Source organism: Tursiops truncatus, chromosome 6, assembly GCF_011762595.2.
Source record: "Tursiops truncatus isolate mTurTru1 chromosome 6, mTurTru1.mat.Y, whole genome shotgun sequence".
Classification (NCBI taxonomy): Eukaryota; Metazoa; Chordata; class Mammalia; order Artiodactyla; family Delphinidae; genus Tursiops; species Tursiops truncatus.
Genome location: NC_047039.1, coordinates 109,090,830 through 109,103,035, shown reverse-complemented (window position 1 = coordinate 109,103,035; position 12,206 = coordinate 109,090,830).

The following is a 12,206-nucleotide window of genomic DNA, read 5'->3' as shown; positions in this document are numbered from 1 at the left end:
ATCACAAGGGTTCTTCAAATTGGAAGAGAGATGGGAAAGTCAGTGCTGGAATAATGCAATATAAGAGACTTGACTGGGCAGTGCTGTCTTTGAAAGTGGAGGAAAGCAGCCATGAACTAAGGAATGTGTGTAGCCTCTAGACGTTGGAAAAGGCAAGAAAACAGATTCTTCCCTAGAGCCTCCAGAAAGAAATGCAGCCCTGCAGAATCTTGATTTTAGCCCAGGACTTCTGTTCTCCGCAAAGGTAAGATAATGCCTTTGTACTGTTATAAACACGACGTTTGTGATCATTTGTTACAGCAGCAAATAGACAACTAATGGACTGAGTCAAAGATACTGAAAAAGATTTAAGACTTTTGATAATATTGCTATGTAGCCTCCAAAAAAGTTGTATCAATTTCTACCCCGGAAGTGCATGAGCTATTTTATTAATTTTCTTTATTGACGGCACAGTCTTTATGGTTTTATTTAACATGAATAAAATGTGCACGTGAGCTGTCTCTTCACTTTCTTTGCTGCACAGCCTCATGCTGGGATGGGTGACTCTGATGGCCAGCTGGCTTTCCCTTCCAGGACAGCTTTGTAGTGGTTGGAGGAAACACTGAACACTCTCAGCACGGTAAGATCTGTTGCACATCAGCAACACTGTTACTTCCAGCTCCTCGATGCCCTGGACCAGGAACTTCAGGAAGCCACTGGGTAGCATGTACTCATTTCCTTGCTGCTCCCATCACCACTGCTGGGCATGAAGAACAGGCCCTTGAGTCTTCTCTGTATCCTGTTGTCAATGTCTCTGGGTTTCTGCCCATTTTCTCCTTAGCATCATACTGCCCTCAGACAGCGGAAGAGGGTTAATAATAATAACTTACTTTAAATTTCTAAAGGAATTTCCTTCTTTTAATCTGCATACCTTGAATTAATCACTGAATGGGAATATTTAATGCTTACTTATTTTTAAGTTTTTAAAATTTAATTTTTATTTTCTATTGGAGCATAGTTGATTTACACTGTTATGTTAGTTTCAGGTGTACAGCAAAGTGATTCAGTTATACATATACATACCCATTCTTTTTCAGATTCTTTTCCCATCTAGGTTATTACTTTGATGGCTACTAGTATTTCTTATTTGCAAAATGTCTGTTTATAGTCACGACCCAGTTTTCTAGTGGAATGGTTCTGTTTCTTATGGAGTTATAATCAGGCCATTCTTTTGCTGTAACAACCTCTGCAAGACACTTGACTGTCAGTCACTAAAGGACCAAGCCCGTTTCATGGATGGGAAAACAAAGACCAAGGATGACATGGCATCCTGCAGCTTTTCTCTTCACCTGATCAGCCGCCTTAGCCCCAAACCCAAGAGTCTCTTCTGAAAGAGATAGTTTAGCAGGGACAACACACAGAGGCTCACAGGCCAAATTCTGTTCACTGCTGCATGTCTGCGGAATCATAAACACTGCAGGACGATGTGACTCAGATGTGACCAGGCGTGACCGTGACAGATCACAGGGTTCTGTAAATATTGTGTCAGGCTGCTATCACAGCAGGGCTCCCTGCTCACCCCAGACCCCGGTCCACCCTGTGGGAAGTGGAGTCAAGCCCAACGGGGCAGAACATCTGGTTCTCTCCCTCAGCTCACTGCCCAAACTTTTCCCAGCCTCAGTTTCCTTCCTGAGGACCTCCTAGCCAGGATATCCTGCTGAAGTGACTGGGTCTCAGCTCTTGGCAAGGGTTGAAATATTATACCCCTTAGAAAAATGTTTCTGCTCTACCTGCAAATCCGAAGATAAAGATGTGTTCCATAATAGCGGGGGCTAATATTCAATGAGGCTTACTGTAAACCAGGTGATGTACCGAACCATATTGTTTTGTAGCATCCTTACAACTACCGTGAGAGGAGGGGGAAACCGAGACTCAGAGAGCTTAAGCTGTCTCCTGGTAAGTTCGTCAGGCTCCTAACCATCACAACAAGTTATCCCATGAGAATTTAGGGCTAGGAATTCGTTTGTTTCTCTTGAAGAATTATGGTCTCTCCTAAAAAAAAAAAAAGACCAAATAATGAGATTTGGACAGCCCATTGCATTTCCCTTTCTGCCTTGGCCACCAGGAACCCCAGGGCTAACGTTAGGACATAATCACAAGAACTCTATCTGTCCAGGTGGCAAGTCAGTGTATTAACTCCTCGTTTCCTCTCCTTTCACGTGACTTTTTCATTTTCCTGTTTTATTTTAAATCTTTTTGATGCGGTGGCCCTGTGTTGGACATTTTCCAGCAGCGTGACATTGATTAGGTCACTTAACCTCTCAGGGTTTTAGTTTCCTCATCTGTAAATTGGAGGTAACAATGACACCTATCTCACAGGGCTGTTGTGAGAATCAAATGAAATGATCTGTGTAAATAAAAATCCCAGCACGAGCCCGGCATGTGGAAAATATTCAATAAACAGCACCTATGAGTGTGAGAAAAGGCTTTGATAAAGTCAAGAGAGCAGAGAGAACCTCTCCTAAATGGGAAGACTTGGCTGGATACAAGGCCGGCCTGCTGTGGACTTGCTGTGTGACTCTGGGTCATGTACTTCCCTCTCTGAGCCTCAGCTTCCCGTCTGTAAACTGCTTGCTTTATCTTTTTCACCATTGTGTCCCCAGAGCCCGCAAAGGAGAAGAAAGGAGAAGTGATGCAGGCCCTGACCCAGCACACAGTAGGGCTCCACATATGGTTATTTCAAAAGTGAACGGCTGGTTGAATGGCTGGTGGTCAGATTCCCTACAGCCCAGGACACACCTGGCTGGCGTGGTGCACTATGCCTGGGCCAGTGCCACAATGGCATTCAGATGGTTTTGGGGGCCCGAGGGTGCCCCAGGGCTGGGACAGGCCTGGATCTGGGTCTGGGGCCAAAGACAAGCTCCTATTAAGGACCTACTGCGTGCAGGGCTCCCAGTGTACAGTACGGTGTGGTGCCCATGTGACTTACACTCTGGACCCATGACAACCCCTCTGCTGCCCTGGGTGGGGGGTTGCTGTAGGCTTCACAGGGAGATGGGCCAATGGGAAACAGTCCTGAACTGTCCACAGTGATTTATTGAGCACCTACTATATACTGAGGCATTTTGAGTGAGCACCAGGCCATAGACCTTGTGGGACTCTCCGAGGACATGCTGCTGTCCAACCTCGGCAGCTGGAGCACCACAGGCTCAGCTCTGGTGGGCCAGGCACTCTGTTCCAACGAAGACATCTTCCAAGTCATGAGCTTTGTGCTCTTGGGACCAACGTGACTCCCAGGCTGGCCCTTGTTGGAGAATTCTTTTCTGTTACAGGTGGACAAACTGAGGCTCAGAGGGGAAAGGACCAAACGTGGGACGCACCCCACCCCACAGATCTCCAGAATTCTCTTTTGGTGAACTGCCCCTACCCCCTCCCGCCCTGCCTTCCCCAAGAGTCAAGGGAAGGATACGAGGGCAAGGGGCACAGGCCTAGGCCTAGGGCAGCCCCCAGCCTTCACAAAGGCTTCCGGAGCCCTCGGGCCCTGCCCTCACTCCCTCACGGGCCCCGAAACATCTTGCTGTGATTATTCTGCAGAGAGCAGAGTGGAACTACCCGAGGCTCTTCTCGGCACTCAGCATGGGGGTGAGGGCCTGTGCACGATGGGGCCCCCGTGGTGGCTGAGGACAAGGTGGGGCTGAAGGACAGGCCTGAGGCTTTCCGCTCACCAGCTTAATTGGGGATCTAATCGTTGTTATTATTTATAACTCGCGCTTGAACCCTCGCCAGGAGAGTGTGTTCACAGCCTGCACTATCCGGGCAGGCGTTAAATAATTAAACCAAGGGTCTAATCGGCGGTGAAACTCTCCAAGGGCCCCCACTTCCTTAGTTCGTTGATTGTTGATATTTTGGGGGTGAAATATGACCATTTTTACGATCAAAGAGATCAGGGTTCCAAAGGAAAGAAACGGAAAAAAAGGAGGGGCGGTGGGGGACTCTTCCAGTTTTCTTTTCCTCTGACTTAGCGGTCTGGTAAAGTTTCTTTAGACATGCAAAGATTTACACACCTTTCTGCAGGGAGCCTTAAATTACTCCCCATTCCTCACACATTTCCCCAAGCAGCCAGGAACAGTAAGTCATTGAGAAATGAACAGGCCCCCCTGTAATCGCTCCGGCGGCCTTTGAGAAGGAGAATGTCTAATGACTTTTTTTGAAGTGGAGGTCAAGGTTTTTTAAATAAAACAATCTGTATTAATGCAATTTCCTTTTTAGCTATAGTGTTGGATTTTTTTTTTCTCCTTTTTCTCCTTTTTTTCTTATGGGGGGAGGGACGGGAGGCAGGGAGGGGGGAAGAGCATCATTGTTCTCTTGCCAGACAACACGTCCCTAATGAGATACATTTATTTAAAACTCTGTACATCATCACCCTGTCAGGGCCTCCAAGGGGGACGCCGAGTCTCCCTCTTGGTTTGTTTCGGATTAGCAGGGCTGGTGGATGGCCCTGCAGTCCGGCTGCTTTGGCGGCCACCGTCTCTTCCCGCTGCCCCCCCCAGCGGGGCCTCGATCGCTGCATTGTGTGCCCGCGCCCTCACCCCGTCTGATCACCCAGATCTTAGTACAGCCCTTTGGCCTCTGGTCCTCGGTCCTCGGCTTTCCCGTCCCGCCTCCACCCCAGCTGCCTCTGCTGCTCAGTGCTGGCCCCTCGGGGTCCTTTTTTCCCTGGCCCATGAGGAAATATGGCTCTGTGGTTATGTCAGTGATAGAAATGACATGACCGCCCCAGACAGAACCGAGTTCCGGTCCCAACTTGGTCCCTTTCCAACCTCCTCCATCTCCCCAGTTTCCCTAAGGCTTCATTTACTTATCTGTTCACTGGGAGGATAATTACCTGCACACCTGGCGGCTGCAAGAAGGTGCTGCTGGGTCTCCCTAGCATCTGCCTGGTGTCCAGTCCGCAGAGCACATCCACTTAGAGCAGCGGCCACTGTCACCACCACTACTGCTCCCCCAAACCTAGAGCAGGAGCTGGCCTGTCCCCCCTCCCCCAGCCCACCCCAGCTCACAGGCTGGTTCACCCAAACGCAGGGCTTAGTACCTCTATCAACACGTTTTTTAATTGAATGCCTTCCAGTGCTGGGAGCCGGCTGGGGCACTGGGGATAGAGTGGTGACCCAGACAGCCCAGTCCTGCAGAGAAGTCAATAAGCCAATCTCAACAGAGAAGTAAGCAGGTCCGGGCTCCACGGGGGAGAGGGCTGGGGGAGGGGCATCAGGGAGGGCTTCCCTAAGGAAGCTGACTCTTCAGCCTTGAGCAGGATTTAGCAGGTGACAGGAGACAGAGTCTAGGGGTAGCCAGGCAGGAGACCCAGCATGAGCAAAGGATGCCCAGAGCCTCCAACCTTACCTGTTCCAAGCATCCTCTTTGGTCCTGCCGTGTCTCACTTTCCTCTCCAAGCCAAGAGCTTGAATTACATTTTTCAACTGCTCCGCAGGTACCAAGGTCATGAGATATCCATTCCACAAATAGGCACCATGCTCCTTCCTCTGCCTGCTCTGGGCTAGACCCGGGGTTAAGCTGCGGACCACGCTGGAGCTGGCTCCTGCCCTACAGAGGAAGAGTGAAGATGGATACGGAACTCGGGGTAAACTTCAGCCATCCTGGGGTGGGGGGCGGCTCTGGGGGAAGAGGGATCAGAGAAGGGCCCCCAGGCTGCACAGGCTGCAGGGCAGGTGTTGGGTTTTAGGGGAGGAAGGGAATTAGCCCAGAAGTGGTCACCCCAGAGTGGAGACCCTTTTCCTCCCCTACAGCCCTGGCTGGCAGGAGCCTTGGGGGCCTTTTGGGGCCCGGGGACTCTGGGACCTCGGCGGGGGGGGCAGTAAGCTTGGAGACCAGGGGCAGGATTGCTAACATGCAGGAGTCTGGCTTAAAGGGGACTAGGCCAGCGTCAGATGGCTCAGCCACGGGGCTCAAGGCTGGGAAGCTGCCCACCCGTCCCCGTGCCCATGAGCACCCGCTCTGACCCAGCTCCGGGCTGCAGCCTGGGGCCTGGAGGGTCCTGTTCCACAGGGGCAAGAGAGAGACCCCCAGGCCTCTGTCTACACCTCCTCTCTTAGCCAACTCTGGCCCGGAGAGACTGACTGTTTCTCCCCAGAGCCTATACCTGGGCCCAGCACTGACTGCCCAGGGAAGCGATTACCATCACAGTGACCCAGGCAGCACATCTAGACAGTATCAGACAGGCCTGGGATCAAACCACGGCACTGGCACTCAAGTGCTCTGTGACCTTGGGGAAGTCACTTCCCTCTCATCTGTAGCTACACCTCAGGGGTGTCGGGAGGCTTCAGCCGCGATGCGTTTCAAGCAGGGCAGGGGCTTGATAAATGCTGGCTACCTGAGGGACCCTTGGCCTGGCCTGTTGTTTTCTGGGATTTTCTGGGACTTCCTGTCTTGGTCTGTGAAGTAGACCTTTACCTCCTGTCACTGCCGACGCCTCTGAGGCCACATCCCCGGGCACCACCCGGCCACCCGCCCCACCTCTTCTTTCCTGGCTCTCCCGTCCCTGCCTCTGTCTCAGCGTTCAGCCAGCTCCTCTCCTGCCTCTGTCTGGGCCTCCACCACGGTTTCATTGCCTCTGGTTTCCCTCTGTCTCTGTCTGCCAGGAATCGTGTCCCAGAGGAACCAGTACTCTAGGGCTCTCCTGTGTTCCCTTTTACAGCGGTGAGATGGGAAGAGGGAGGGAGGGAATGAGAGAGAGAGAGAGAGAGAGAGAGAGAGGAGGGAAAAAAAATCAAAGCCTGCATATTGGTTCCAGATGTGGCTCTCTCTCACAGCCCTCTCCAGCAATTTAATTAAATTCCCCCAGACAGCCAGGAGGGTTTCTTAATGATCAAATTTCCCGGCTCCCCTCCTTGAACGGGCCCACTCTGTCTCCCTGACGGATGGCCGACGGGATTCTTCCTGCCGTCAGCTTTGCCAAGCAGGGCCAGGGGGGTGGAATAGGGGGCTTCCCCGGAGCACAAAGGACCCGTCCTGCGCCCACCTCTGCCCCCCTCCATCCCCAAGGGCTCTGAGCCTTGCCCCCCCGACCCCCACCCCCGAGCCTATCCTTAGCAGAGCCTGCCTGGGCCAAGCTGCAGTGGCTGGAGGGGGCTCAGTGGTCCCCTCCCATGAGCTCCGCCTCTGGGCCGGCCTGCTGGGGACTGATGCCACGTGGGTGCCAGCAGGGGTCAGATGGGGAGTCTGGGATCAGTACTCTGGGCTCACAGACCAGCCAGAGATGGGGCAGGCTCGGATCTCCTGGGCACCCTTCCGAACCCATCTGGCAGGGAGATAGACCAAGACTCAGAGAGGGCAAGGCCAGGTCCAAGATCACACATACCTGCTTGCCAGGGACAGGAAAGGCATAGGCAAGCTGATCAGTATTTAGGTGGAGAGGCTGTGCCAGGGAGAGACCTGGGATTGTTCCCCCACGTGAAGCTAAGGGTCACTCTCAGTAGGACCCCTCCCTGACTTCTGGAGTGGGGAGGAATCTAGGTGAGCCTTGCAACCACCATCTTCTTGTGCCAGTGAGGCAGTGAGGCTGAGAGAGGGCCAGGCCAGAGCCCAGGCCCCAGACTCCCTCCTGTCTTGAGGCGAGGGGCCTGAGGGCCTCTGTGTGAATTGAATGTTTGCATTCCCCAACCTGCAAATTCATATGTTGAAGCCCTAACCGCCAATGTGATGGTATTAGGAGGTGGGCCCACTGAAAGGAGTTAGGTTAGATGAGGTCATGAGGGTGGAGCACCCATGATGGGATTAGTGCCCTTATAAGACCAGGATGTGGTCATGTGAGTGCATGGGGAGATGGTGGCCACCTGCAAGCCCAGAGAAGAGGTTTTGGAATGAAACCTACCTTACTGGCATCTTGATCTTGAATTTCCCAGCCTCCAGAACTGTGAGAAATAAATATATGTTGTTGAAGCCACCTAACCTACAGTACTTTGTACGGCAGCCCGAGCTGACTAAGACAGGCTGTAAGCACCTTCTCACCCTGTTCTCCTGGGTGAATCCCTAAGGACCCACCTCATCTGGAAGAGGATGGGGGTCAGGTGGGGCCTCTGATGTGGGCACACAAGGATGACAGAGAAAGGGAGGATCCCTCATCTTCCCCTCTGAGGCTCTGGGCTACCCACCTGAGGCTTCAGCAGGGCCTGACCCAGCCCATAACTGGCTCTCACAGGCCCCACACCTGGCCAGGCATCGGGACCACCTGGCAGTGTCTGGGTGTGGAATGGGGTGGGGGGATAAGTCAGGGAGGAGGCTGCCCTTAGAGCAGGGGACTCTGGCCAGCAGGGCCGGATTTCCTGGAGGGCACAGGTGGCAGGGGAGGAGCAGGGGAGGCCACTGGGAGCAGAGATGTCCCTGGGTGTCGGGGTCTCCAAAATGCTCCTGGGTGCTGGAGAGCAAATGGAATGAGGGAGGGGACAGGAAAGTCTTTCCCTGGCCCAGCTGAGGCCCTGCCACCCACTCCGGATCCCGGTCCCCTGGTCCCTCAGCTCCTCCCTGAGCTCACAGAGGACCAGGCCCTTCAGCATGGGGACGGTGGCCAAACAGGGCCAAGCAGGCCAGGCCTCCTGGGGTCTTGAGGGTCAGGGGTCAGGGCGGGGTCAGGTGTGGGGGAGGGGAAAGGAGAGGGAGGGAAGCCGGCCTGAGGAGGAGGGGCGCAGGCAGAAGGAAGCCCAGGGCGGTGGCCCCAAGACGGCACTGGAGGAGTCCACCCAGGCCGCCTGCTGCTCCCGCTGCCAGGCCTGAAGCTGGAGGTTCCACCAAGGAGAGGGGGAAGCATATTCCTTGTGGCAGATTTGCTGCGTTTTCCAAATATCTCACTTTATGGAATCTCTGCCAAATCAAAAAAAAAGAGAGAGAAATAAAAGGGGGGCCTTTTACTCAATTTCTCTCTCCAGGGCCTTATAAGGGACAGACCTTGCTGCCGACCGCCCCTCCTGGACAGGGGGCACCAGGAAGGTGGAGTGCCGGGCTGGGGCCGTGACACCACCCCTCCTGCAGCCCCTGCCCTGAGCGTGTGTGTGTGTGTGTGTGAATGAGTGTGCATGATTGTGTGTCTGAGCAAGTGAGTGTTTGCGTGTGAGAATGTCTTCTGAGTGTGAATGCGGTGTCACAGGCACATGTGGGTGTGTGAGGGCTCCTGTGTGTGAGAATCTGTGTGAGTGTGTGAACCGGTGAGCATGAGTGTGTGAGGGAGGGAAGCAGGAGAGAGTGCAGGGGACCGTGGCTGGGCAGGGCCAGGTGTCCTGAGCCGGGGTCCAGGGAGCCCTTAAGGGCTAGGCTCAGGATCGAGTCCCGGAGGCCCCTCACTAGCCAGCTTCCCTGGAGCTGGTCAGTTCTCTCTCTGGGCCTCGGTCGCCCAGACTACGACACGGGAATCCTGCTGTCACTTCCTTCCTGGAGCGTTATGACGAGCTGATGAGACATCCGTGCTGAGCTTCTAATCTGATTCCCAAGGCACAGGACTCACTGCACCAAAGGCTGCTGCTGTCATCAACGTATCATTCATACGATCAGGCTGGGCCCTGAGGTACCCAAGGACTGGGGAGGGGAGTGGTGGGGGTGCCCAGGGGCGGGGGATTCAGGAAGGCCTGTGTGCTGGGAAGGATGTCACTAGGTGGAGTTGGGAGGAGAAAAGGTTTTGTGGACGGACCTTGCCCTGGTGTTCACGGCCTTACCTTCAACCCCAGGCGTAAAAGTGTGCAGGGCCTGATCCCCTGCCTCTGGCTGATTCAGTCTCAGGTAAGACACATTCATTGGTAAGAAGGTAGAAGACACAGAGAAGCACAAAGAAGATCAAAGTTCTCCAGATCCCAGCACCCAGAAACAACCACCACTCATATCTCAGCACAGGGTCGTCAAGAATTACTCCTGCCCACGAGCAAATGCATACACACACACGCGCGCGCACACACACACACACACCACTTTTTCCTAAGTGGGATCAGAGAGTACCTACTGTTCTGTAACTTGCTTTGCTGAGCTGCTATAGGGAAGAGTCAAGCACATGGTAAGTCTTATATGTCAGCTATTATCACTGTTGGTGTTGGGCTAGAGAGGCCAAACTTCTCTCCTTATGTTTGTTGACAGTAGTTTTTCATCCTTTCTGACTTGCCTGTGTATGTCCTTTGCCCATTTTTCTCTTAGTGTTTTTGCCTTCTTCTTGTTGATTTTAACAGTGCTTTATATATGAAGGTTATCCCCCTCTGTGCATTGGATAGTCAGAGTGACTCCCAAACTGCCCCAGGAGAAGGAGGCAGGGACAGACGCTGCCAGGGTCTGAGCACTGGGTGCTTGGCCCCAGCCCCCCAACCCCAGCCTGCTAAGAACCCTGGAGTTGGGCATCAGGAAGCAGCCGGGCTGACAGGGCAGTGAGAGGCAGTGGCAGGGAAAAAAGAGAAGGTTCAGAGCTGAAATGAGAGGCTCTGAGCGACAGAGCCTTAATAGGAGGCAGATGGAGGAAACAGGGTTGCCCTTGCTGATAGGAAGGAGGTCATGGGTCATGGAGCTTTCTAAAGATAGGAGCCTGGGAGACGGGCAGGCGACAGGGCCTGCTCCATGGTGTGGTGCCCAAGGACTGTGACAGAGCAGGGCTCAGCCCCTCCCTCCAGCATATCCAGACCCTCCCAGGCCCAGAACCAGAGGAACTGCAGGGCACCTGAGGCCAGGTATATGGAAGAGCTCCCCCAACCTTGGGTTAAAGTCCCAACCTAGCTGTTTAACATCGGGCAAGCACCCAAACCTCTCTGAGCCTCAGTTTCCTTGTTGAAAACGGGTTTAATACCATCACCTGCTTAGGGGGTGTGTATTAAGATTAGTATGTCAAGTGTTTAGCTCAGTGCTTGGCACATCAAAAGCGCTCAGTAAATAAAAGTTAACTTGTGATTGGGACTTCCCTGGTGGCGCAGTGGTTAAGAATCCGCCTGCCAATGCAGGGGACACAGGTTTGATCCCCGGTCTGGGAAGATCCTACATGCCGCGGAGCAACTAAGCCCATGCGCCACAACTACTGAGCCCATGTGCTGCAACTACTGAAGCCCACGTGCCTATAGTCCGTGGTCCGCAACAAGAGAAGCCACCGCAATGAGAAGCCCGTGCACCGCAACGAAGAGTAGACTCCACTCACTGCAACTAGAGAAAGCCACCGCGCAGCAACGAAGACCCAAGGCAGCCAAAAAAAAAAAAAAAAAAGTGAATTCATGATTGTCACCATCCTAATCACAGGACAGTTATAGTTTTCTTGGTGGTAGAGCCCATCGGTGACATCAAGGACCTCTTCATTGGCTCCAACACTGTCAGAGCTGAAGGGCCTTCAGGTTACAGGTGGGGAAACTGAGGCCCAGAGACCAGAAGGGCCGTGCCTGGGGTCATCCATTGGAGCACCTTTAGTTGTGTCCTCCAAAGAGATATTTTCAAGTCCTAACCCTGTGGAAACTATGACAGTGATCCTATTAGGAAATAAGGTTTTGGCAAAGGTAATCAAGTGAAAATGAATTCACACTGGATTAGGGTGGGCCATAAATCCAGTGACTGGCGCCATTTAGGAAGGACAGGGAGATTTGGACAGAGAGACAGACACAGGGAAGAAGGCCATGTGAACACAAAGGTAGGCAGGGATTGGGGTGACGCTGCCACAAGCCATGCCCGGGGCTGCCAGAACCTTCCCTAGTGTCTTCAGAGGGAGCACGGCCCTGCCTACACTTTGACGTCAGATTTCCGGCCCCCAGAACTGGGAGAGAATACACTTCTGTTGTTCGAAGCCATCCAGTTTGTGGTGCTTTGTTACCAGGGCCTTATGAAGCCAGGGCAGAAGCTGGCCTCAGACCGGGCTGTGCCCACCACTCCCAGTTCTGCCCTGGACCCCATTCTAGGTGGGCCTCCTCCAGTTACCTCCACGTGCTCTAGCCTTCTCCAGGCCCCTCGGGGCTCTCACCTGCGCCGTGGAGCAAGTGACCCGGGATCAAATAGGGCTGTGAAACCTGGGGGCTGCTGCACCATTCAGGGCCTGGGGATCAACTGAGGGGTGGGGTGTGGATCCTTCAGACAGGGGCAGACATTCCCAAACCCCCAGGGTAACGTCTGGGGAGGCTGAGGCACTTCAGAGCAAACCCCCATCCGGATGCACCTTGTCGCCAGATAGGGATTTGGGCCCAGGTGCCCGATGTTCTGATTTTACCAGACAAGCT